This window comes from Lynx canadensis, chromosome C1 (genome assembly GCF_007474595.2).
Source record: "Lynx canadensis isolate LIC74 chromosome C1, mLynCan4.pri.v2, whole genome shotgun sequence".
Lineage (NCBI taxonomy): Eukaryota > Metazoa > Chordata > Mammalia > Carnivora > Felidae > Lynx > Lynx canadensis.
In genome coordinates, this window is record NC_044310.1 from 53,152,055 (window position 1) to 53,178,114 (window position 26,060).

Sequence of the window (26,060 nt, forward strand, 5' to 3'; positions counted from 1 at the left end):
GGACTTTTTATTAAAAAAAGGAAGTGTATAAGTGGATCCATGCAATTCAAGCTCCTGTCGTTCAAGGGTCAACTGCAGTTGTTACATGAAATGAGGGTAACAAAGTAACAACATTACTGAATCCATACACAACTAGCAAGTGTGATCCTGAACAAACCATTTTAACTAACTCTGAGCCTAGTTTCCTCATCCGCTAACCTTAGAGGAAACATCCCGCCTAAAGAATCAGAAAAATTTTTGAAAAAGTCTTCATCAGGGGCGCCTGGGTGGCTCAGTCGGTTGAGCGTCCGACTTCAGCTCAGGTCACGATCTCGCGGTCCGTGAGTTCGAGCCCCGCGTCGGGCTCTGGGCTGATGGCTCGGAGCCTGGAGACTGCTTCTGATTCTGTGTCTCCCTCTCTCTCTGCCCCTCCCCCGTTCACGCTCTGTCTTGTCTCTCTCTGTCCCCAAAAAAATAAATAAACGTTAAAAAAAAAATTAAAAAACAAAGAAAAAGTCTTCATCAAGCTCCTATAACACCTTTTTCAAGTGCAGTTGTTGATGTGAAAGTGCTCAGAAAGGTGTTAAGTGGTAAAACAATGCAATGTAGGCTTTATGGCAAAGGACTCAAGTGAGTTGTGAGCTTGCGAGAAGGACAACAGAATAAATAGGCATTCTGAACAAAAGCCTTATCATTAATCAAGTTCCATTTCACAAATCTAGCAGAGCAGTTAGGAGAGTGAGCTGGATCATCCCTACCTGAGTCCAAATCCTGCCTTCCCCACCTACTAGCTATTGTAACCTTAGGCAAGCTACTTAACATCCCTAAACCTCAATGTTCTCAGTTATGGCGGGAGGCAGGGAATGGCATGTGTCTCATAGAGCTGTTAAGGGTTATATAAGTTAATGCATATAAACTCTGCCTCAGGCAGAGTTTAGCAGGCAGCAAGCATTCATATTTTGGCCATAATTCCTGCTAAACTGATTACATATTGATGGAACACAGTTCTAGTCGAGGAGAGGGAACTCCAATATACACTGAGCCTCTGCAACAACTCCTGCATCAATGGCACTTGCACTTAATTCTCATAAAAAGCAGGAGAGGTTTGAGGCCAGTCAGTGGGAGTGCCGGAAGTCAAACACAGGACTCCTGATTCCAAGAACCCTGCTCTTTCCACAGGGCGGCAGGGGGAATGACGGAGCCTGCTTTAAAATGCCCCCTATCACCAACACCATGGTCTTCTCTGGCTTTTCAGTATTTCTCACAGCTTAACATCCACCTGGGAGACTGAACTCATTCTAGGGCTTTCCCTCCAGAGACTGAAGAAATGGTCACTGAAAAAACCAGCCAAGTGCTCAGGCCTTGCTGCACCGAAGCCCACAGCTAAACACTGCTCCAGCACCACTACCTCAGGTGTGGAGAGGAAAGTTCTGGTGGCTGCTAACTAGGGCCCAGCTCACACATGCACAGAACCTCCTTGAGGCCTAAGACACACACAGAGGCAGGGAGAGCATCTCTGCTTCCCTTCCAGAGTTCCCCACTAGGAACTCTGCACACACACACACAAGAACTTTGGAAGGGACTTGTATCGGGTGCACCCGGTACCCCCTGCCTTGCCGAGACCCAGAACAACTGTCTGATGAAAGCATCACAAGATACTGTGCAGAGCTGATGGATTCCAGCCAAAAGGACGACACAATATAAATACAAAACCTGCTATTTTTTCCTGTCAGCAAGTCAGAATGATGGCTTTTCTATATGCCATTCCTGCCACACAGAATAACTCACTTCTAACTATAGCATTTCCAGGAATACCCCAGAACCGTAAGTGCTGCTTCATTTACAATAAACTTCCAGGGATGATCAAACAATCAATGCCAACTCAATGGGTCAGGGCTCTCTGCACTGCTCCCAACAAGCCTGCTTTCCCTGAGAGACAATTTCTGATCAAAGTAAATACAGTACTTGGCCTAATTAACGTCAATAAGTATTTTCCTAAAAGCCACACAGTATCAAGATGCTTTGCTACTCTTTCTTCTTTTTCCACTAATACATCTATAATGTTATTAGAGAACACAGAATCTCAGGGTCAGGACTATGGTGGCAGAAGTGGACACTCCAAACATGGTGGGAAGAATGGCCTGTCTTCACCTTACGTGCTGTTCAACCACTCATGCCTAAAATACATATTAAGCACTTGTACCATCGCAATAAAACCTTGCATTTATACGGTACTTTATATTTTAAAATGGCTTTCACATCTATAACCACATTTGAGGCTCACAGCCCCTTTCGCAAATGAGAAGATTCAGCTTCAGACGTTCCCACGTTCGAGAAGCCAGTGCATGGCCAGACGGGGCTCACACTCATTTCTCGGCCTCCAGCTTCACTGCCCTTTCTCACTGTGCCACATTTCCTTGGTCAAGGCATGGGGCTTTGGTGGAATCTAAAGAAGTACTAGGATTAAAATCTAAGCTCACCAAAACCTTGGTCTGTTAATAGCTGGCAAGAGAAAAAGACACCCGGGGACCTCAAGAAAGCAGACGTGGAGGGGATGCTGAGATACAGACAGTAGGAACAACAGGAGTCAAGAAGAGAGGGCTGTGACGTAATCAGGGAGAGTGGAATCTGTTCCCAGCCTTGAGGAAGACAGGAGATTTTCAAAGATAGAAAGGAAGTATGCAGTTCTTCTGGAAAAGGACCAGGAGCAAGGCAAATCATGAGGGCGGGTGTGTAAGAAGGAATATGCAGACCGGGAGGGGCAGATAGGAAGGAGGTAGACAGCGTGGAAAGGTGGAGGAGGGTCCGTTTGAGGACAGTCTGTGTGCCAGCTTCCTCACTCGGGCAACAAGAGAAACCCCCCAGAGAAGGAGGCCCTAGTTCCAGCCTAGTTCTGCCAGAACCTGCCTGGTCTTAAGCCTCTAAAGCTTTCTGAGCTCAAATAGTGTGTAATAAAAAAAAATATTAGATGACCTCTACGGTTCCTTAAAGAACAGAATGTTTGAAAGCATATTACGCCACACCCTAACACAGCTAATTTTTCATTGATTTGTATTTCCAAGATGACATGCTTCAACAACCTTTTGTTGATGATGGCATCTGACAAAGCTTGCAGGAAACCATAATTTAATGGAGTACACAGGAAACAAGAGTGAATCCCCCCACCCCTCGCTAATTTTTACTAATTTATTTGTGTGTCACTGCGTGTTAACCTACCCTCCCCACCCCCCACCCCTGTTATGTACTAAGCTCTTTCAGGGCAAAAAACCATCTAACATTTTCTCCTGTAATTCTTTAACCACTCAGCATTCTTGGATGCAAACAACAGAAACCAGTTATGCTTACCTTAGGATAAAAATGAATTATGAGAAAGATAAAAATGAATTAAGAGCACAGAGAAGTCTGATAAGGACACCATTCTAGGACAGCTACCACTGTTCATCAGACATTAGCACAACTGGACTCCTAGCTCTGCTGCTCTCTTGAATGATCTTAAGCTGCCCCTATGTGTCTGTACCATCCCCTCCACATTCAACGTCCTGGAACACAGGGATCCAAGAGGTGAACTCAAGCCACCCCTATGTGTCCGTACTGTCCCCTCCAGATTCAATATCCTGGGACACAGGGATCCAAGAGGTGAACCAAGTTCATCCAGTCATGTGTCTGCATTTCCTTCAACTTCGACAGCAACAACAGATGATCACTCTAGAAACAAAGAGAGTTCAGATGCTAGACAATCCCCCAAACAGCAAGTGTCCACTCCGGTCTATACTCCCAGTGAACTCAGCTAGGGGAAGTCAGGGGAGAAAAATAAAAAGAAATCTCAAGAAAAATGGTCCCATACACCTCTCCCCAACCAAGAAACTAGAACCAATTTTTATGTTTAGTTTTGAAACAGTCTGCGACCAAGTCTGAAATGACAGGCAGAGCTCCTCAGTGGACCATATTTGTACAATGAGTAGTGTACTTTGTCCTCATCAAGGCAGCAGACTTGATCACTAGGTCAACACTGCAGAGCACTAAGCCACCTCTCATTCAACTCCCTGGTCTGCCCCAGTTGAGTATACAGAAGGGTTATACCTCACTATCTGATATCCTAGGAACCTGTGCCAACAGCCATGCTTTCCAACATCTTTCCAAACCTTTTTGACCATGATGCATAGTAAAAAATATATTTTACAGTATATGTGTGTGTATGTGTGTGTGTGACAAAAAATTAGTTTCACAGAAGGATACCTTACTGTATGCAATTCGTCCTATTTTCTATTCTATGCTATTTTCTTCATTTAATACATTTTTTAAATGCTAAACAAGACCCTCAAAATAAATTTCACAGTCCACTAATGAATAACAAACCAGTCTGAAAAACACTTGTTTAAAGGACTCAACAAGATTACCAATAAGAAAATTAAATAATAAAATTAACAATAATTAATAATAATAATAAGCTGTGAGATCATGACCTGAGCTGAAGTCAGACGCTTCACCAACTGAGCCACCCAGGTGCTCCATAAAATGTATTTTATATTCACTGCTTATATTCAATGTGTATACCTTCCTTCCCTAGTTGACATTAAAACACTGAAATGTACTTCTCTGAAATTCCTCTGACTACCAGAAGATCGCTCCTCTTTTCCCACAGTGTTCAGCCTATGAAGTTTCAACCCAGACAGCTACACTGAGATCCACTGTGCAATCCACTCAGAGTCTTCCTTTCACAATAGTTTCTTCTCCCAGGAAGCTCTTCAGTCAGGTTACCTTCTAAATCTCCACAATGATGCCGGAGATTGAGAAAACACAGAAACTAAACCCACAGAGCACAGAAGATCCATGCTTTCAATTCTGCCAATAACCACTCTTCTTAAAACCCATGATTTATTCATAAACTCATAACTTATTCCCACAGTCCCCAGTTTCTAACTTCACAATCACAGTAAAGTGATGCCTTGCAGGAGCCTAAGGAATTCAAAATCCATTGTTTACTTCTCATCTGTGCAAAATTTTTCAATGTATTTCATGTTGATAACCATTGTGGATGGACAGAAGAATTCAGTGTATAGCCACCAATGAGAATTTCTGGGGAGGGGGAGCCAGGCAGGTTTTGCAGGTTTAGATGACAGATGGTATATTCCATGGATTAGGTTAGGACTCCTTTGTATCAACTTTAATTATAGTTTTCTACCAACGAACCGAAAAAGGTAAACAGATACAGCTCTCTTTCCTCAAGATAAATGCTCACTTCATACTTGGCACCTAAGAAGGCAGAACCTCGGTGAAGCACTTTTTTGCACTCTTGTCCCAAATACATCCACAGCATGATTCTAGACCCATAATTCTTTTATCAAAAAGCCCTTGCCTAACAGACAACAATTGAATTTAACCAAACTGTTATCCATCTCACTGCAAATTCAATGGAATGCCTGGTCTTCATTCATTACATTTAATTTTCCTGCAGGAAAGGTGGAGGAGTAGTACATACTCCAGCTATGGAGCTTCTTCTGTCCCTCCTTTCAAGAGAATAAACATGTAGAAAGACAGGAGGGTAAGATAATACACTAAGACTACTGTAAATATTATGGTAGGATGCTGACGACTAATTAAACTAGAAAAATGTAAACGTTAGCAACTAGGAGGAGTAACTCACTCCTAGACATCATTCATTAAGTTATTATAAACAAGCAAAATTCATCACGAAAAGCCTATGAACCACAGCTCTGTGGGACGCAAAGAATGCAAGAAAAGATGCATCATTAAAGAAGAGCTAGCAACCCAAGACTGTGACAAGGAAATAACACATGATTGATTGCCAAACACAAGACACACCCAACCAAGGCAAAAGAGCATGTTCAGAGAAGGTGTGAGGTGGGAGCTGGTGTAGTTAGTCCAATCCGGAGGAGGAGGGGGGAGGAGGAGGGGGGAGGAGGAGGGGGGAGGAAGAAGAAGGAAGAAGGAAGAAGGAAGAAGGAAGAAGGAAGAAGGAAGAAGGAAGAAGGAAGAAGGAAGAAGGAAGAAGGAATGAAGGAAGAGCGGCAGAAGGAAGAAGGAATGAAGGAAGAGCGGCAGAAGGAAGAAGGAAAGAAGGAAGAAGGAAGAAGAAGAAGGAAGAAGAAGAAGGAAGAAGAAGAAGAAAAAAGGAAGAAGGAAGAAGGAAGAAGGAAGAAGGAAGAAGGAAGAAGGAAGAAGGAAGAAGGAAGAAGGAAGAAGGAAGAAGAAAGAAGAAAGAAGAAAGAAGAAAGAAGAAGAAGACCTGAGTCAGAACATTGGCCCTGCCACTTAGTAGCTTGGTTCAGGTCACTTTTTACCTTTCTGTGATTGTTTCCTCATTTGTAAATAAGGATAATAGTAATTATTTCTCAGGATTGTTTTAAACTCTGTGAAAAATAATATATATAGGCCTAGTAGAACAGCTGGCCCACAGTAGTCATGTAATAGTATGACCATTATGGCAGAGGTGGGATTTGAACTGGGCCTTTAGGGATGGGGAAGCTGCAAACAGGAAGAGAATGGAAGCTGACTAAAGGGAACACTCCAAATAACAGAAACAAGAAGAAACAGCAACAGAAGGAAAGGGGGAGTCCCCCTTTGGAGGGTAAAGAGAAGGTCTGTGTAAATCAAAAAGAAATGAGGAAAGAGAGAAAGCTGAGGTCAATTTACAGTGGACCACAAATGCCAACTAAAATCTGGACTTTCCTCTGAGGAGACACTGCCCATGAATCCCCAGACTCAGATGAATTCCTCTGAAGCAAGAAAGTCCCCTGGTACATGAATGTGTTGTTCTATCGGGAGTGGGGTCTCAGACAGAAGGAGTGATGAAAAAAGGCATGGGGACACCTGAAGGTCACTGTGGAAAATATTGTTTTAAAATACTTTTATTATTATTATTTATTTTTTAGATAGAAAGTGCACACAAGCAGGGGAGAGGGGCAGAGAGAGAGAGAGAGAGAGAGAGAGAATATCCAAAGCAGGCTCCATGCTGTCAACACAGAGCCCAATATGGGGCTCGAACCCACAAACCATAAGATCATGACCCGAGTTGAAATCAAGAGTCGGACACTTACCCCACTGAGCCACCCAGGAGCCCCTAAAATACTTTGAATGAATCAACTGGTCTTTCATGGATAGACAGGCTCTGGACACTGAGGTTCTCCATCCGTCTTCCCCCAGTGTGAACATCCAGGACCACAAAAACTGACAAAATAGCCCCAAATATTGCTGCTGGTAAGAGCTAGTTTGAATATTCATTTGGGAGATCCATACTTTAACCTCACCTTACTAAACGCGCGCGCACACACACACACACACACACACACACACACACACTTTAAAAAATAAAATGAGAAGCTAGAGGGTTTCTTCTGCGAATTACACTGTGAATGAGTCAGAAAAAACTTTCCCATTGCTTCTGTCCTCACAGTTTAAGAGACTGGCTGGGACATTTACTAACAGCACTGGGGGAATCAACATTCTGCTGTGGTGATTCACCCTCCTCTGCGAGTACAGTCCGAGGGAGGAGTTCGCAGGGCTACCCTCGGGAGTCACTCTGAATTATTTTTGTAACATCTTGTCCTTGGATAAAAGGAAACAGTCAGAAATAGGAGGTGGGGAGGTCATCTATTACTCAGTGGAGTTGTTTACACAGCCCTGTTTCCCTATTATCCAGAATTCAGTGTTTTGGATAAATGAAAGACATAAGGTACCCATGTTTCCAGAGAGCTATATATAGAATTCACAAAAATCATGTCGTATGGAAATTTATCTGCCTTTGATACTTCCCAGGCCTTAGGATTATGATTTTGACCAATTTTCATTTCACAAAACCATGCAGGGTGGAATAGGGCGGGAGATAATCCAGTTAGTGGAATTTGCACAAACAAGGTCCCTTGTACTATCATCCATTTAAACAGATAATCTTCAAGAGCTTGCATGAATGTTTTATCAGCTCACAGAACTCTCTGATGTGTGTCCAGCTAGGTGTTCCCTGAACATTGCTGATCTTGGCCAAAAGAACTGTGTGTGTCCATGCACTATGACATCTGTACACATAGCTAATAAATAGCAGAGCTATAGCACAGACCAAGTCCTCAGATGCCACATGTCATGAATTGTACATTGCATGAAAATAAATATTACACTTTCTCCAAATGAATGCAAAAAAGCAAAGCCGGCCTAACTGTTCATAATCATTAAGTAATCAAAGTCAATACAAAATCAATACACACACACAAACGATAAATACAATTATATACTTTTTATAGCTTACAAAGCATCTTCAATACATGGTTTCCATTAATCCTCATAATAATTTTAAATATCGTTCCTCTTATTTTTACTCATAAGCAAACTAAGGCCTAAAGATACTAAGTGACTCATGAAAGGTCTAAAGAAAAAATGACAAATGATCATGGTGAAAAGGTCACATTTCACCAATACTCAAAATAAAATAACAGGATGCCATTTTTTAATCCATCTGATCAGTAAAGGTTATGTAGTTTTTAAATGTAGATTCAAGCCTGAATTAAGTAGAGGTATAAATTACTGTCATGTTCAAACTATAAAAGTTATTTAGACTCATGTTAATAAAAATACATATTCAGTATACAGACCGATATACTGAAAAGCAAGAGTTCTTCTCCCTACTCCTCAGAGATAACCACTATTCTGCTTTTGGTGCAACCTTCCTTGAGGACAATTTGGCCCCACGTGTCAACTTGTATTTAAAAATCCTTGTGTTTGGATTCAGCAACCCTGCAATACAGTAATAAAAAAAAGCAGGTTACAAAGTAGCACGTAGAGGATGCCCCAGCTATGTTGCACAGACACATGCATATAATCCTAGAAAAAGAAAAAAAATGCAGAATGGGAAGGACACAGTAAGAAAAATTACCTGTGTTAACAGTGATTATTTTAGGTGCTTGTGGATTAGGGATTAGTTCGTCCTGCAAGCCTTTTCAGATTTTCCAAGTGTTCTCTGATAACTATGTGTTACTACTCTAATGGGGGGGGGAGTAATTCCCCCAGGTTACACAGGGAGTTGAGGTTCAGACTGGGATTCAGGAGAGCTGATTCCTATTCCACTATTTAAGTCTTCATGTCAATATGTCATTCTGCCTGCTGTAATCTTATTTATTTGTTTCTTTTTGCCTGCTGTAATTTTAAAACGCTTCAGGAGTTACTAACGACTAAAAGCAATTAAGAGATGTGACAAGGCAAAATGCAATTATTTGCTATGAGTGATAGAGATACTAAGTATTATGACTTCAGAGGAGGAAGAGACCATCCTAACACAGAATGATTTCACAGGCTTTCTAAGCCAGAGATCTGGACAGGTAAAGAGAGGGGAACTCCATTCAAGGTGAAGATAAAAGTGTGATCACAGGCAGCAGGCAGAGTATCAGCAGGCCTGCTTCAGGGACAGGCAGCAGGAGACTTGCACATATTCATGCAGAGAGGCAGGAGACAAGACCATGGAGGTAGGCGGGGTTTAGACCGAGATGGATGGGACAACAGTGTGGTGTACAGAGGACACTGGGAGTCACAGACGGCTCACATGTCCAACTGGTAAGCCCCAATCACTGTAACTGCTTTGTCTTCCTCCACTTCTCCCCATCATTCTGATTTCTTTCTCAAATTAGGGCAACAGTCTCCTGAAAAGTTCTCATCTTCCTTCTCATTTCCTCTATTCTTGTCTCCACAATGCAGCCAGTCAGATTTCTAAACTACAAATCTAAAATGCTTTCTTCTTCCTACTCTCTTAGGAAAGACGGACTTCAAGGCTACTTGTGATCTAACCTTTCGTGGCTTAACACCGTTTGTACCTGGACTCCAAATGTGCTGAGTTATGCAGATGCAGGCAGCTTCCCTGACATGATCCATCTGCCAAGTCTAGGCATCACAGCATCCTGTGCTTACTTTTACAGCAGGCTTTATGATCCTGCTTTGAAATTATCTACAGAACTGTGTCTTCTCCACTGTCCTTGAGCTCCCTGAGAGCAGGGACTGTAGCTGCTATCAAGCTATATGTAGCACCAAACAACAATGCTTAGGGTACAGCAGTCAATCATTGCTTGTGGAAGGAATGCTTAAACACTTCCTTTTTCAGGATGCCTTCCCTGACCATCCGCACTTCCCTCCAGAAGTACTCACCCAGTCTATGTGAACACAGTATACCAGTTTGCATTTAAACTTTGTTTTATTTATTTAAGTAACCTTTACACCCAACATGATGCTCGAAACCCATGACCCCAACGTCAAGAGTCACAGGCTATTCCAACTAAGCCAGCTAGCCATCCCTACCACTTTGCATTTAAAAAATGTTTATAAAATAAAATAAAATAAAATAAAATAAAATAAAATAAAATAAAATAAAATAAAATAAAATGTTTATAACATTAAATGCGAAGTTATATGCCTAACTGAATTGTGAAAAATAATTAAGCTTTGTATTCTTATATCTTCCCCCCACCACGGTACCCATGAAGGAGCCCACAGCTAATTCTTCTTTCTCATAAGGAAAAACATACTCTGAGATTTCTCAGTGTGCTGGAAGTTGCTTAAGATGGAAATAATATAATCAAATGTAGTATATCAAATCAATTCAATTAGGCCAGCAAGTGAAAAAACACAAGTTCATAGTAGGTATGAACCAAATGTTGATTTCTGTTATAGAAGAATTAGTGATAAACTGTGAAACGAAACTACAAAGTTTTAAAATATTCTCTTACTTATATTGCCTTGTGAAAGCATTTAAATATTTTTATTTATTGTTTTAAAGTGTACAATTCAAAGGTTTTTAGTATATTCATGAAGTTTTACAACCATCCCTAATACCTAATTCTAGACCGTTTTCATCACCCCCCAAAACAACCCCATTCCCATTAGTGGCTACTCTCCACTCTCCCTATCACGTCCTCTGGGAATCATTAATCTGTCTATTCTGAACATTTCATATAAATGAAATCACACAATACGTGATTTAATACTGTCTTACTTCACCTAACATATTTTCTTTTCTTTTTTTTAATTTTTAATGTTTATTTATTTGAGAGAGAGAGAGAGAGCGACAGCGAGAGCGAGAGAGAGAGAGAGAGAGAGAGCACGCGCATGAGTAGGGGAGGGGGAGGAGCAGAGAGAAAAGGAGACAGAATCAGAAGTAGGCTCCAGGCTCCGAGCTGTCAGCACAGAGCCCAACACAAGGCTCAAACCCACGAGCTGCAAGATCATGACCTGAGCCGAAGTCAGGCGCTTAACCGACTGAGCCACCCAGGTGCCCCACACCTAACATGTTTTCAAGGTTCATCCATGTTGTATCATGTACTAATACTTCATTCATTTTTATGGCTGAATAATATTCCACTATGTGAAGGCATTTAAAAATTACAAATCACTCTAGAGAAATAAAAAAAAAAAGTAAAGATGTTCCTTGATCTTAAAAATCAACACAGAAAGTGAAAATAGTATTAAGATACATTCTCTACTGCAGTTTTCTCATTTAATCATAGCAACAACCTTGTGAGGGAGGTCAGGGAGCCTTCATTTCTTCAGGTGAGTGAGGAAACTGAGGCTCATAGAGACTACATGATTTGCCAAATGTCAGTGTAGCCAGTAAATGGCAAAATCAGAAGAGCCAATATGTTTTACCGTCTTGGCACTTTCATCAGTAAAATCAGTCCTACTATTTTTGCCACAGAAAAACTGACCAGCATTTCCCTGTTCACTGGCTGATAAAGGCTAAGAACAAAGTTTCAGCTCCTCACTCATTCATTTAGTTTCTCAACTATTGGAAAAACTCCTATGCACTATGCCCTGTACGAGGATCTAGGGATAAAACATGAACACTGGGGGTGGGGGACAAAGTGCCTTTATTCACAGACTGGTTGCTGTTTTGTGTCATATCATGTTAAGAGAGACTTCAGAACATTGAAATGATAATGAGGAGAAAAGGATTAAAAGGATGAAGGTTAAGGTGTGAGAGGGGAAAAGGATGATCTACTGACCAACGGTCAAAGATGGGAGGAGATGGGCAACAGATCCCCCAGGGAAGAGGGGGTGGCAGAAACTGCTACTTGTATGCCCCTATCCTTTCTCCCTTTCTTCAATAATTCTCAGCTGTGCACATGGGTACTCAAAACGAAGACTAAACCTGATGACCTCTCTTTACCGCAGGATGAAACCGTGTAAGTTCTGGCCAACGGGGTATGAACAAAGTGCTGTGTAGAAGCTTCTTCCCAAAAGGCGAGCATATGAATTTTGCACCTTTTTCTTAACCCTTTCTGGAAACGTGCACATCTTCTGAACCTAAATAAGGTTCAGAGCTTCTAATATGAATGGGATAATGAAAGAGACCAAGACTGAATGGGAAGATAGGAAGTGGTTAAGGATACAAAATTTAAAATCACACACCTGGTCCTAATTCTGGCTCTTCACTCAGGATATGTCAATTTACACATGTTCCTAAATCTCTGAGCCCCAATTCCTTTATTTATAAAATAGGCCCAATAAATGGTGCTGGGAAAACCAGACAGCCACATGTAAAAAGAATGAAACTGGACCACACTTACACCACACACAAAAAACAACTCAAAGTGGATTAAATACTTGAACAGAAGACCTGAAACCATAAAACTCCTAGAAAGAAACAAAGGCAGTAAGCTCTGTGACATCAGTCTTGGAGATGATTTTTTAAAATCTGACACCAAAAGCAAAGGCAACAAAAGCAAAAATAAACAACTGGGACTACATCAAACTAAATGGCTTGGACAGCAATGGAAACCAACAAAATGAAAAGGCAATTTACTGAATAGAAGAAAATATTTGCAAATTGTGTATCTAATAAGAGATTAATATCCAAAATATACAAAGAACTCATACAACTCAATAGCGAAAAGCAAAGCAAAACAAAACAAAACAAAACAACAAAAAACCCAAAATCCAAACAATCTAATTACAAAGTGGGCGGAGGATCTGAATAGACATTTTCCCAAACAAGACATACAGATGGTCAAACGGTATGAAAAGGTACTAAATATCACTAATCAGAGAAATGCAAATCAAAACCACAATGGGATATCACTTCACACCTGTGAGGATGGCAATTATCAAAGAGATGAGAAATCTGTGTTGATGAGGATGTGGAAAAAAAGGAATCCTTGTACACTGTTGATGGGAATGTAAAGTGGTGCAGCCACTATGGAAGACAGTATGAAGGTTCCTTGAAAAATTAAAAATAAAACTACCATACGATCCAGCAATTCTGCTTCTGGGTTCTTTTATTAAAAATTTTTAAATGTTTATTTATTTATTTTGAGACAGAGAGAGCAAGTGGGAGAGGGATAGAGACAGAGGCGGGGAGAGAGAGAATCCCAAGCAGACTCCACATCGTCAACACAGAGCCCAACACAGGGCTCAATCTCACAGACTGTGAGATCATGACCTGAGCCGAAATCAAGAGTCAGCCACTTAACCAGCTGAGCCACCCAGGTGCCCTGTCCACTTCTGGATTCTTATCAGATGGAAACAAAAACATTAACTCAAAAAGATACATGAACCCCACATGTTCGCTGCAGCATTATTTGCCACAGCCAAGATATGGAAACCACCTAAGTGTCCATCAATTAATGGATAAAAAAATGTGATATATACATATTTATACACATACATACAGCGAGACATTATTCAGTCATACGAAAGAAGGGAATTCTGTCACTTGTGACAACGTGAATGTTCCCTGAGCAAATCATGTTAAGTGAAATATGTCAGACAGAGAAAGACAAATACTATGTGATCTCACTTATATGTGGAATCTAAAAACAATAACGAAAACAGAAACTGAACTCATAGACTCAGAGAACAACAGATTGATGCTTTTGGTGGCTGTCAGAAGCAGGAGGGGTAGGCAAAAGGACTGAAGGTGGCCAAAAGGTACAAACTTCCAGTTATAAGGTAAGTAACTCCTGGGGATGTAATATACAGTGTTGTGACTATAGTTAACAATACTGTATTATATATTTAAAAGTTAAGAAAATAAATCTTAAAAGTTCTCATTTTAAGAAAAAAGTTTATAACTATGTGTGGTGATGGATATTAAAACTAAACTTAGTGTGGGTGATCACTTAACTATCTACCTATCTATCTCAAATCATTATGCTGTACACCTAAAATGAATGCAATGTTATTTGCCAATTATACCTAAATAAAGGAACAGATAAAGGAATAAATAGATGAATGAATAACGTCTGTTGACCTGATGGAGACTAGAAGTATAAGCACCATATTAGAAATACATTAAAAGAAAAAAATGTGAAAAAGAGAATACAAATTTGCAAGAATTCAAAAATAAAATGGGAACAATACTAGCTCTTATCTCCTAGTGCTGGTAGTATCATGAAATCCTTGTCAGGGATAAAAGAACTCTGTGGTTGCTACCATGACCACAACTCTAAAAGACACTTTTTCTCATGAAAGTTATGATAACACACCCACTTATGTTCTAGTCCACACATCTGACTCAGGTTCAGAAATCGTGTCCAATATATCCACAACCTACAGATGATCACAATCAAAATCTAACTTGGGTTCTCTCCTTGGCAGATCCCACACTCTTAGAAAAGTCATCAACTTGACTACAAGTTCCTTGAGGGCAAAAACAAGATCTTCTCTTCTCTAAGCCTCAAGGCATAGCTGACACAGTGCTCTGAAACTGAAAGATATATGTCTGTTCAATAATACTTACTGAAATGCTGCTATGTATCAGGCACTGTAGTAGATACCAAGGCTATAGTGAAGAACAAGGAAGACAACTTTTTTTTAAATGTTTATTTATTTTAAGAAAGAGAGAAAGTGGAGAGGGGCAGAGGGAGAGGGAGAGAGAGAATCTCAAGCAGTCTCCACTGTCAGCACAGAGCCTGACTCAGGGCTCAATCTCACAAACCGTGAGATCATAACCTAAGCCGAAATCAAGAGCTGGACGCTTAACCAACTGAGCCACTCAGGTGCCCCGACAACCTTCTTAATACAGAAGCAGATATAATTTTTTAAATGTTGATTTTGTTAATGAATCTACCTGAACCAGGAAGTGTCACAGCCAGGAACAGCATCACATCACTAACTAATTCATTCAACCCACTCTTGTATTATACACGTGGGCAAAGACCAGAGAAGTGGCAAGCTCAAAATAAATGTAAGGATTAGACTAAATCAGCATTCCCAAACTGCTTTCTGAAACCTTGTATTTCTGTGCAATGATAATAACTGTTCTATATACAGTTATTGCTCAGAAAGTGGGAAGAAGAAAAGTTCTATATACAGTTATTGCTCAGAAAGTGGGAAGAAGAAAAGTGGAGGCGCATAGTGAAATAAATTGGGGAAATACTACTTAAGCAAAGTTAAACAGGATCTTTAATAATAAGAATACTTGGCCTTCAATGTGTTAATAAGTGTAATAAGTCTCCAACTTTTGCAAAATTATTCCATCTAGGGGCTTTTATATATATATGGAAAAGTCTAAATCAGATGATCTCCATGTTCTTTCACTTATCAAATTCTATAAATATATCTAAGAGTATCCATCTCAGAAAGCCTTCTTTCCTGGGCAGATAATTTAATACACAAAATTCTTCAGAAAGGCATTCATTCATCCATCCATCCATCCATCATTCAATCACTTACATTCTCTACCCCTGTCTCTCACATATGTCCTCTCTCACATCCTAAAATCAGATAGGCACAAGTATAGGAATAAAATCCAAGATTACAGTTTAATCACATCAGATGAAAGAGGTACTCATAAAAATGGGGAAGAATGTGGCATTTTTAAAAATTATTTTAAGTTTATTTATTTATTTAGAAAGACAGAGAGCACAAATGGGGAAGGGGCAGAGAGACAGAGAGGGAGAGAGAATCCCAACTAGACTCCCCACCACCAGCGCAGAGCCTGATGCGGGGCTTGAACTCATGAACTGCAAGATCATGACCTGAGCCAAAGCTGGATACTTAACCTACGGAGCCAGGGGCAATTTTGCAATGTCATCTCAAGCAGGCATTCTGGAAGGTAATGCCTGGGTAAAATTACACTTCTCTATTACTCAATAACCCAAACACCTGGGGAAAGCCCTTGCAATTCTGATAACAGCAGGTGGGCACAAAGAAAATAACCCAAGGAGAGAGGAGAAAAACGGTCACTGAGTGAACAGTGAAGGTGCCTATCCCCAACTCCGTTCCAAATGAACCTCTGCCTGTATTTGCTTCGGTCTTGCTTCTTTCTCCTCTGACCCACTTGGTTTTTCCTGTTTTTATCCCCCATCTTTTTGCAAGTCTTCTCTTTCACCATGTGACTGGATAAGTTCTATGACACACTGGCAAATGGCCACAGAGTCTTCCCAGAAGAGAGCCCACTTTTCAGGAAACTCTGCCTCATTCCCACTGAAGGGAAAATGAAGAGAAGGGAGGGGCAGAGAGTGAGATGATGCCAAGTTCAAACAGCCTACTAAGACCGGAACTCAAGCAGAATCAGTTCACAAAATAGACAACTCCAACTGTATCCAATTCATATTTAGCGCACATGCATTGTTTGTATGCATGTATCTCTACATATGTCAATATCAGCATTAATTTTTTTTACTATTAGAACCCCGTTAACAGTAAATAGTTCATGATCCTTTGGCTGTGTATTTATTTTTTTTTTGAACTGACAAAAAACAGAAATGACTATATTCCAAGTATGCATCTTGTGGTAAGCCTCTTGTAAACTTTCCCAAACAGCCTCCACACCCCCATCCCCATTCCCTCAGTTACATAACCTACACACTGCAATCCTCTGCTGTATACAGATTCACACACACCTCACCCAATCCCATACAAACAGATTTTCAGAAGAAAAGTCAAGTGGGAAAATGATTTTCCTACCTAACTCCCCCAACTCCTATATTTATTTATGTGGTTAAGGAGCAAATAATTTTCAGTGCGTGTTCATTCGTATTATCTTACACAATTTCTGTAACAATTTTGAGAGAGAGAGAGAGAGGTCAGGTTCTAGCGTCCTCATTTTCAGACGTTGGAGCCGCCTCCATTTCCCTATTTCCAAATTGTTGGTGGGCCCCAGGTCTCAGATCTTGACCTTTTCTCTTTCCACACTCACAGCCAAAGCAATCACAACCAGCTGTGTGGTTTACATGCTGACAATTTCCAAACTTCTCTCTTTGACTCCCATCTTAATTACTTCTTCAACATCTCTGTTTAGTCTAATAAGCATTTAAAGCTCATAGAAAGAGCAACACTGGATTCCTGTGACACCACACACCATCACCCTCCTCCCCAGTGTTCAACATCTCAGTAAATGCCACCACTATTCAACACGTCGTCTGAGTAGAAACCCCAGAGGTTGGCCTTGACATATCTCTCACACCCCGCATCCAAACCATCACCAATTCTATCAGCTTTAGCTTCAAAGTATGTCACACATCCAACCATTTCTCACCACCTCTGCTGCTCAGTCAGCACCTTCTTCTTAACATAAACAACCAAGAAGGCAGAGGCTGTGTTAGTTTTCTCTATACAATCTGCATTGTATCTGCAATGTTTCGACACGCAAAAAATGCTCAATAGTTAACGAGTAAATGAATACTGGCTCTGAGAAGTGACAGGACTCACAGAGTAACAACAAAACCCAGGCTCCACATCTGTAGGATGTCTCTCATCCTTGTGCTTGTTTTTCTTTTTCCTTTCACTCTTCTTTCTCAAATGCACATACTCAAAACTTCTTTTCCAACAAACCTCTAGTCTAAGCAGTGAGGAAATGCACACAAAGGAGAGAAATGTTCGAGGATCCAAAGTACAGTAAACTTTTCAGTAACATCTTTAAAATGGAGTCCGGAGGCACACTCACTCCCTTTCTCTCTCAAAAAAATAGTAAAATAAAATGAAGTCTGTTTGGTAAAACAATGTAACCAGTTTTAAAGAGTAATAATGATGATGGAGGATGGAACCAGTTCAGGTGCCACTGTAGCCTAACCCCAGTCTGAACTGAAAATACCAGGACATAGGTTGGGCATGGGGGTACTTCTATGATGTAAACTGATATAATGCATACATTTTATCTAAATGCACTTACATATTCTGATTGGTGCCCTTAAAGAATAGCTATTAGAAAACAAAAAGGTTGGGCTCTGAAAGGAAAAATAACTCTTCTAGCATAACAAACCTCTCTGGGCCACTGTCAGACCTGCAGCAGAGTGGAATTTATAAAGAGGCCAGACCCACACAGGTTCTGCTATAATGTATCTCTTTACCTCTAGGAGACTCAGGTTCTTCAGGTACAAGGACATACAAATAAGATACGTTAGGAAGGTGCTTGCAGGATTCCCCTAATCTTATGAAACTGGGCCCCTGAGAAAACACAGGAGCTACCGCCATGTGCAATACAACATACTAGTGAAATGCACACGCTCCTTTATTACCAGACCGTAAAGACTACAAAAAAGTTAGGGAGACTCAGCTCACACCAAAATTCTATCTGCTGACTGAAATATAATTATGATCCTTACTCTGCTATTCCCATTAGCCTACATCGTTCTAAATCAGATTTTCCCAGTTTGGGTCTTGAGACATTTTCAAAAGTATTTAGCACTGGGGCACCTGGTTGGCTCAGTCCAACTCTAGATTTTGGCTCAGGTCATGATCTCATGGTTGTGAGGGTTGTGAGATCAAGCCCCCACGTCGGGCTCCGTGTTGGACATGGAGCCTGCCTGAGCTTCTCTCCCGCTCCCTTTGCCCCTCCCCTGCATGCCCATGCATGTACGCTCTCTCTTAAAAAATAAAAATAAAAGCATTTAGCACCATACTAGCTGTCCAAAATGAAACTAAAGAAAAAGAATACTGATAAAGGAGACCACTGACCTCTTTATCAGAACATTTCAGCTACTCTAAAAAGGTCCATTCATCTCCAAAAAGTATTGCTAATGTAAATTGGAGTCAAGTCAGCACTGCTCAGGTTAAAACATTATACACTGTGATCACAAAGTTTTTATCAAATCCTTAAACATAAAGTCACACAGAAGGCTAGTTTTTCAGTCCTTACTCTTATGGTGGTGATCCTCTCAAAATGACATGCATATTGAGCTATATCTTATTAATTTTTAAAAAACTTTAAAAAATGTTTTTAATGTTTTTACTTATTTTTGAGAGACAGAAGAGACAGAGCATGAGTGGGGGAGGGGCAGAGAGAGAGGAAGACATAGAACCTGAAGCAGGCTCCAGGATCTGAGCCATCAGCCCAGAGCCCGACGCAGGGCTCAAACTCACGGACCGTGAGATCGTGACCTGAGCTGAAGTCGGACGCTCAACTGACTGAGCCACCCAGGCACCCCAAAAAAGTTTTTAATGTTTATTTTTGAGAGACAGAGAGACAGAGAGAGAGTGCGAGCACAAGTGGGGGAGGGGCAGAGAGGGAGACACAGAATCCAAAGCAGGCTCCAGGCTCTGAGCTGTCAGCACAGAGCCCGACACGGGGCTCGAACTCACAGACTACGAGATCATAACCTGAGCCGAAGTTGGATGCTTAACCTACTGATCCACCCAGGTGCCCCATATCCTTATTAATTTTTAACACGATCAGGGTCTTTCTCCTCAGCTACCATTTGCAGGTACTCTATATTCCCCTATTCAAGCTTTCAACATATTCAAGCAAGTATTCTTCCCACTTGTTCCAATTAGTAAAAGTTTTACTATGCAGATTAAAAATTAAAATATTAATTATGTTTTGCTTAAATTAGTGCATTAAGGAGAAGGTCCCAAAGACCTCATTGTAGAAGCAGGTAGTTAAGACTCCTATCTTTCCCAGTATTAATGTTTTCACTATTTTTAGTAGCAAAACCCCATTTAAATAATCTTTGTGTTTAATGATGCTTTTTGAACTCACTTAACTACTCATGGATTTTTTTGTTTTTGTTTTTTTAGAAAGAGTGTGTGAGCAGGGAAGAGGGGCAGAGGGAGAGAAGAGAGAGAATCTTAAGTTGGCTCCACGCTCAGTGTGGAGCCGGATATGGGGCTCAATCGTACCCTGGGATCATGACCTGAGCTGAAGTCAAGAGTCAGCCAACCAACGGAGCCACCCAGGCACCCCACATTTAAACAATCTTCATCAGACATTCAAATTGCTACACTTCATTCCAAGCTTGCTAAAATGGAAGCATATGCCAACAGTCTTCAGAATATAATATATGGCATACATACACACACACCTTGTTTAAATAGAGCAAGCATTCAGTGTACATAACTTTGTCAGGTCTGAATGTTTGTGTCCCCCACCAAAACTCATGTTGGAATGCTGACACCCAAGGTGATGTGTCAGGAGGTGGAGCTTCTGGGAGGGGATTAGGCCATGAGGGTGGAGCCCTTATGAACAGTATTACTGCTCTCATAAAAGAGATACCTCAAAGCTCTCTAGCCCTTTCTGCAACATGAGGACACAATGAGAAATCTGCGGCCCTGAAGAGGGCCCTCACATGACCGTGCTGGCACTCTGATCTTGGACATCCAGTCTGTAGAACTATGAGAAATAAATCTCCATTGTTTATAAGCCCCTTAAGTCTCTGGTATTTTGTTACAGCAGTCCAACAGACTAACGCAAACCTCTATGTTTAGGTGAAGTGTGTAAGTAGAGGTGGCCTTTCTCCAGAACAAAAATCCATCAAGTACTAAACTCCCTGATGAGGTTAACAGGCTTCACCAAGCTCCAGTCATCAAAAGCTCAGACCACTGAAACATAACTGGCAATGCAACAGACACAGAACAAGTGGCTGCTCAGTGAACCAGTGAATGAATGTACCAGTGAATAAATGAACAAAAGACACAAGAACTGCTTCACTGCTGTCTAGCATTATGCCACGTTTTTAGTTCTCCTTCCTATTACTAACCTATTGAAGTGCAGTGTAAGTATTCCCATCAAATTAAATGTTTTCTTTTATTTTTCCTGAATCACATCTTGGTGTATTTCTCTTCCTAGTTTGAGGGTAGCTGGTTAGTAGGGGGTTGCTCCACAGAGGAGCTGCCTGACAGGCAAGCTGGCACATGCATACCACTTGGTCTGAGGTGACATGAGGAAGAAAGGGTCCTGGAGGCAGAAGGGTTGAAAGCAGGTGGGGGGTACAGTGTGCTTCACAGAGTGGAACAGATGAAGTGGAAGAGAAACTGGCTAATGATCAAAAACAAAACACCTCAAGGTTTTAGAACTGGAAGGCAGGGAGAAGACAGACCAGGAAGGAACAGTGGATAGGGAAGAGTGAGGCTGAGAAAACTAAAAGAGAAACCAAAAGAGATGGAGGGGGAGGTGAGGAGAGACACGATCATGAGAAGCACTGAGACAAAAGAAAATGCATATTCTAATCCAGACTGAATTGCTGAAAATTCAGTCCTTATCCTCAGTTAATGCTGCGCTACACTAGTTTTACTGATTCTTTGTCCAAGAGCTAACATATGCAAGGTGACTTACTCTACTCAGCCCTTATTCTTGCGGGAGGGAGGTGACTTCTTCAGCAGGATGGCACATCAATCATACTCGTTATTATTCTGAGGTAATACAGGTCTCAAAAGCTCTGGCCTTCTAAACTCCAAACAGTTCCATGAAAAGAATGTTGAAACTATATGCTGTCTTTACATTGGTTATTTATTTAACCTCTGATTTAACCCACAAGATTCCAAACGAGTTTATAAGAATATATTTAATAGAACAGAAATATGTCAAAAATAAAAAACCCAGATCCAGGGAAATTATAACAAAGGGCCAACAATTCAAGATTAAGGGAAACTTATCTGTAAGCCACAGCCTTCCAAACAGATGAGCCATGGATTTGGCTCCTAGTTTCCTAGAGGTCAAAAAGAAAAGGGAAACAACCAAATACATTATATTCATTGTCAAAAGGGGCAAAGAAAATGCACCCGTTATTTGAGAAATGAAAAAAATTTTTTCTAGTCTTAGTTCTAAAACCAAATTCTCCTGAGGGGGTAGGGAGCATTTGAAATTTGATCTCACGAAGCTTCTGTTGTTCTTCCAATTACTTAGAGATTTATGCTGCACTTGGAAATATCAACACAGGGCATTTATATTTCAAAAAAATCAAATCAGGACACCAACCTAAAAACTGTATTTCTCTTTGTTTTTCAGTATTTTTCCACAAAGCCATTTCCTGCTCTGTGTATGATTTCTCTGTCTTCTCCTCACACTTAGATATTACTTCCTTAGGACACATCAATCAAAGTAGGCAATTAGAGTGTCTAAAATGCTAAATCTATGATAAATCTAGAAAATTATTCAGGAGTAGAAAAACAAACCATGTTTATCCACTGATCAATCTAGCCAGAGAGATGAGACTGACCTAAAAGTGAAGAAAATTACCAGTAAGCATCAAAGAAATGCTAGATTATCTGGTGAGAGATTTTTAGGGCTATAGGAATAGGGTCAGAAAACCCTCCTACTGTGCAGACTAGGAGTCAACAATGGATGGGTGTTAGGAGAACAGGGTGACCAAATAATTTATCATCCAGACTGGAACACCTGAGAGTTAAATAGGGTGCTATTAATAATCACACCCAACAATAGTCATAAACCAGGGCCATCCCAGCTAAACAGGACCATATATATGGTCACACTGTGAGCTCATCACAGCCTTACATTCCTACTGAATGTATTTCCTCATGATACCCCCAACGACACCATATAGGACAGAGAAGGCCAATAATATTACCTTCATTTTACAGATAAAGAAAGCACATGCCCAAGTGATTAGACAAGTAACTAATTCAAGTTTACAGAGAGGAATGTCAGAGCAGAGACTCAACCAGGTCTACTGACTCCTACCCCAATACCCTTCCACTACATAATGACCCAGAACAGCCGGATATCAAGGATGTGGACCTATTCAAGTTCTCTTTTCCAGTATCAGTAATAAAAGTTGAAGACATTTCCAAATACAGGGAGAAATATTTTCCTTTTTGCTTGAAATGCACACCTACCTGGATTTTGAGTATTTTATATTGCTAATAGAATTTTTTTTATGGTTCCTGATATCACAATTTCCTTGTTACTTCATTTCAAATAATCTAAATACAGGCAAATATCCTGGATAAATACAACACAGATGCATGACAAGCTTAAATTCAAAACTGTTATAAAATTTAATTCAGTTGAACTCAGTTAAGTCGGGCTCTCCATTTTACTACATTAACAATAATCTCTGGGGCGCCTGGGTGGCTCAGTCGGTTGAGCTTCCGACTTCGGCTCAGGTCATGATCTTACGGTCTGTTGAGTTCGAGCCCCACGTCAGGCTCTATGCTGACAGCTCAGAGCCTGGAGCCTCCTTCAGATTCTGTGTCTCCTTCTCTCTCTGACCCTCCCCCATTCATGCTCTGTCTCTGTCTCAAAAATAAATAAACATTAAAAAAAAACCACAACAATCTCTGTTCTCTGACCCCAAAAATGAGTATTACTGTGCCATCACCTGACCTACATTAAGTAACAAATGGTTAGAAAATGTTTTATGGTATTATTGGGTAAGAAATAGTCACCTAATCTAGTTATTCTCAAACCCGGCTGTACATCAGAATCACCCGACAGCTTTTTAAAAATATACTGCACCATACTATCCAAGGTATAGTATGAAATAGTATATTCCCGAACTTCTCTAGATCAGGAATCCAGAGAAGAAAAAATTTTAAACTGTTCAGGTGATTCTGAGATCCAGCCCTTCTAATCCCAATCCAACAACACAAGACTTCGAAGGTAGACACAAGTAATACTCCACCTGCCCACAACCACAGATATGTCATTCTACTCTCTCCTCCACAATCCACATGATTTCTTTCTATTGATTTTCTTTCTTCCACTCTGCAATGCAGCACTGATGAGCCGGAGAGGACAAGCACAGTGCAGGCATAAAGCTGTGGGGTAGATCCTATTCATTCTTCTCCCAACATCATCATGAACATCTTCAAATGTTTTAGCCTATGCAAAAGATAACTGTCCTAATCATAACAATACAAAAAATTATATTTGCTAAGCACCTGCTATGCCACTAGCTGTGCTAACTGCTCTGCATGCATGATCTTAATCTCCACATTAACCCTGCAAAGTGGGATTATTCCCATCCCCACTTCACATTACTAAAGAGGTTAAAATAGCTTTCCCAAAGTGATACTGCTAGGAAGTGGCAGAGCAAGGACTCAAACCTAAATCCCAAGCTCTTCTCAACATACCCACCAATTAACCTAAAGCTATTCTGAGTCTCCCTTGCCTTCAGGACAGCTAGCTTCCACGCAGGCTGTGCATCACAACCCAGGACCCCCCGGGGTCTCAATGGAAAAAGAATCCAAAAAGCTCTTGGATTTTCTAGTAGACAAACTGAAATCTAAATATTAGTGTCAGGAAAGGGAGACAAAGGTGTATTTCTGAAATATAAACTGCTCTTTATAAAAGTACTTCTGGAAGGAATCAGCAGTCCTTCTGGAAAATGAAATGTTTAGACTTTGAAAGGTACCTCAAAGGTGACGCTTCCATTGTGTAATTTGAGGATTTCCTTTCTGGCTGCTTGGAGAGATATAGAATTCAATATTCCAAATGCAATCTCACACCCCAAGTATTTCTTTCTCTTTAGTTGCTCCACTAAAGAAAAATAAATAAAAAATGGGTTTCAACCTGGATGTGTTTGATTGGCAGGTGGACATACAGTTTACTGTCCAAACTGGAAGATTTTAAGAGTTAAAGTGGGGTGCTATTCATAATTATCCTGGGAAAATAGATGTAAGTGTAATTTATGGTCACACTGATGGCAGAATTCAAAGACAACAAAGGAGAAATCACTTGCCATAAACTCATTGAACACTAGGTCTCAGTTTGGCTCAATACAAAATAATCTGTGTGCCTACTACATGCCAGCCTCTATGCTAGAAACTGGTATATGAAAATAAAATTGCAACCAGAGGGAGAACTGACTAGTCATGTGACAGTTACAACATAAAAAAGCCAGCTGCAGAATAGTGTGTACGACAGGATTCCATCTGGATGGATGGACAGATGAAGTATACTGAAATGTGGTGCTGTGGGAGCAAAAAGCAGAATCCTCTAAGTCTATGTAAGGGTGGTTCATTCAGGCATGGTTTCACAGGGAGAGTATCCTGGAGCTGAGATTTGCAGAAAAATAGTAGATATTAAAAAGGAGAAGAAACAGATGGGAACAGAGCACATCTCAGAGATAAATGCACATATAAAGGGCACAGATTCAAGACCATACAGGTCTTTCCTTCCTTGAAAGGCAGGGTGGGGACAGTACATGTTACAGTGGGTGCCCAAAAGTGGGGCTAAAGTGGTAGGAAAGGCAGACCGTGGTCGACCCTCAATGCAATGCTGAGGAGCCAGGAATTTATAGTGAAGGTTAGAGGAGGCCAATGCATGTTGCATTTGAGAAGGACCAATCTGTATAGGTCATCTTGGGCAACCATGAAGACAGAAGGCAGAGACACCTGCAGTTAGGAGGCAATGCAATGGCCCAAATAAGAAATGATGTCGAGGAGCGCCTGGCTGGCTCAGTTGGAACAACATGTGACTCTTGATCTCAGGGTTGCAAGTTCAAGTCCCACACTGGGTATAGAGGTTACTTAAAATAAACAAATAAAATCTAAAAGAAAAGAAAAGAAAAGAAAAGAAAAGAAAAGAAAAGAAAAGAAAAGAAAAGAAAAGAAAAGAAAAGAAAAGAAAAGTCGAGCCAAAGAGTGATAAACATTCATGAATCCTGTACCTCAGACAAGGGATTCGAAGACAAACAGAATTACTGTCTTATGGAAAGTGGGGTCCAACTGAAGACAGATACAGGGACAATTTTATATGAGAATGATATATAGATAGTTTGAATACAATGTTTAAATTAAACAACAGAATGTTTTTCTAAATACTTTTTTCTAAACTCTTCAAGAATTGCTGAAGAGAATGCTAACACAAAGTTTAGAAGTCATGAAGTCCTCAAAAAAAAGTAGAAATGAAGAGCAGGGGGAGAAAACATTTCTGAGGCAGAAGTACTCAAAGTTGACCTCTTTTTTTAAAT

At 40.6% G+C, this 26,060-nt stretch overlaps 1 protein-coding gene across 2 annotated transcripts in view; it reads right to left on the reverse strand.

The window, feature by feature from the left end:
* JAK1 (Janus kinase 1) overlaps positions 1-26,060 on the reverse strand; it is a 127,812-nt gene that overhangs the window by 54,366 nt on the left and 47,386 nt on the right. Inside the window, exon 1 of one of the 2 annotated variants that reach the window (XM_030325975.1) lies at positions 3,325-3,347. The exons of the other annotated variant lie outside the window; for it this stretch is intronic. The gene's annotated coding sequence lies outside the window, so the exon portion shown is untranslated. Of the gene's footprint in view, positions 1-3,324; positions 3,348-26,060 lie in introns of those variants that run through there. 2 annotated transcript variants of the gene reach the window in all.